Raw genomic sequence first — 2,328 nt, 5'->3', positions numbered from 1 at the left:
CTCTGCAGCCTGGAAACAGAAGGCGCAAGATGCCCACATGTAAGGACAGAGAGAGGGAGCTGCAAATAGAAAAGAGAGAGAAAGCCCAGGCCTGAATGCTGTAATGCAGCCATGAATAAGAGATGCTTTGAATGCAGCTTTGTTGATGCACACACACACATAAAACACACACTCAGCTCAGCGTTCCATTAGAGGAAACCCAGGCCATTAGTAGCTTTATCTTCTTTGTGTACAGCACCGACAAGACTCCTCTCTCCATCACACCCCCTCTGAGCACGCTCAAAAAACATACAAGAAAATGGAATAGGCATACAAGCTGTGACACGCATACACATGCAGCCAGCCCTCCTGTCTCTCTCTCTGATGCAGATGTTGTGGATGGCTCTGTTTTAGCAGTGACTTGCAAAGCAGCCTCTCAAGTCCAACAGGGAAGGGCTTGTTTTCAGAAGGCCGCCTCTCCTTTCATGCTGATGCGATGCTTCACACGACTGACAGTACGCACAAAATATCTCTGCCAGTCTCTCTGAATGTGCAATCACAGAATGTTTTTGTGTCACACCGGTTCAGCGTTCATTCACAAAAACTCTTGTCTCCTTCTGTGCACACAAACATGCCTGTGACAGCTGACAGCGTGCTTCCTCCCTCTCACACATGACACAGGCTTTGACATTTAAGTGTTTTACTGACTCGCAGTAACTGTCTTCTGTCTAACAGCGCTTTACCTTTTTCTGCTGTATCCCTTCAGAAGAAATTGATCCTGAATTTAGGGATACGTGCACGCTTTTGTCTTTTCTAAGATGTTACAGTTTTGACTCTTAAAAACAGAGAGAAGCATGTTGGAATGTGAGAATCTTATTGCAAAAGCTATCGTGATGCTAACAGGGGTAAAATGACCAGAATTAGCTGCATAGTTATTCACAGTAGAACTTGTCTTCAATAAATAGCCTTGGAACATATTTATATGTGAGTGGAGCTGCTTGCTTGAATCTTTAGTTCGTGGATTACAGAGGATTTCAGCATTTTTCAAGTCACTGTTGCTGTTGCTGTCATTCTGGTTGCTCTAAGTGCTCTCATGGTGTCACTTTTGGCAGCGATAAGTTGCTGATTTCAACAAACATCCTCGAATGACTTAAGATAGTCCTGAACTAGTTGGGCATTAACTAGTTAGACTAGGTCTGCTAGAAGCAGTTTGCAGTGATGTGAACCAAGAACATTTTTTAAGTGGCCCTTGTCCAATGAACTCTTCACCCTCAGTAAAGCCATACAGGAAGCAATATTTTACAGTGATTGAAAACTGAAATATATAAAATTAAAGGTTTATTTACTTAAATAATGAATCATTAAGGGAAATGTGTTTTGGATAAACTGAATGTAAACCAATCAAGTCAATTTCATTTGACCAGATTCAATGAAATTAAAGGTTTTACACTGTACTTAAGTAACAGAATTACATTGAAAATGACACTGGGGTATCTTTTATTTATTTATTTGTTAGTTTGGATGAATCCATTGTTTTGGTCCAGCCTGATGTATCTCAGCAAATGTTAAAGGATGCTAATAAAACATGGTACAAAGCTGGCTTTTTTTCATCCACCACCATGAGGGTCTGCAACCGTCTTGCAGCCACAACAATGTCAACAATGTGTATTCCTTAACCAGCTGATGAGTGGTCTCCATAGGTTACTGGGACTTGCTATGAAATTAATAGCTAAAGCCTCTGCATGCAGAGAACGTCAGTGACCCCCTGATAAACTCAAGTTACAAGAAAAAAATGCTCATTCCTTGATCAGATGGTGGTTGCTGGAGGTTGATAGTGAGGTGTATGATGCTACACTACCTCCTTGCAATTACTGTGGTTGCTAAGGAACACACCAGCGTGTCTGCAAACACTCACCGTCTCCTCACTGAGAGGTAAAGAAGCTATGCAAAGACTCATGTTTCGAAATGTATCGGTTGCAGTGATACAAGTTTCACTTCAGCTTAATGAGTAGTTGGTGACTTCAATGAAAACTACAAGTGACTGTGGCGATCTCCTAGTGACCAAAAATCACAATGAGCTCTTGATCCAGCAGTCTCATTGTGACCAATTCACCCAGCGACGGCCAACAACTGTTTGCCAATCAGTTTGCAAATACAGAGGCCATTGAGCGGTCACTAGATCTGTGTGACCGAGGCCTTAAACATTTGTTTTTGGACAAATCATAATAATTTACACTTTACACTGCTAGACTAACTCAAGTAACTAAAAAGTATACAGGACAAACTATTTTGAGGTGCACTCCTAGTGAGAAACAATAAGAAATGACACACACACACACACACACACAC

The sequence above is a fragment of the Pundamilia nyererei genome, unplaced genomic scaffold (assembly GCF_000239375.1).
Source record: "Pundamilia nyererei isolate P.nyererei 1_Seehausen unplaced genomic scaffold, PunNye1.0 scaffold00259, whole genome shotgun sequence".
Classification (NCBI taxonomy): domain Eukaryota; kingdom Metazoa; phylum Chordata; class Actinopteri; order Cichliformes; family Cichlidae; genus Pundamilia; species Pundamilia nyererei.
The sequence above is the reverse complement of the archived record's forward strand: the minus strand, read 5'-3'. Positions refer to the sequence as shown.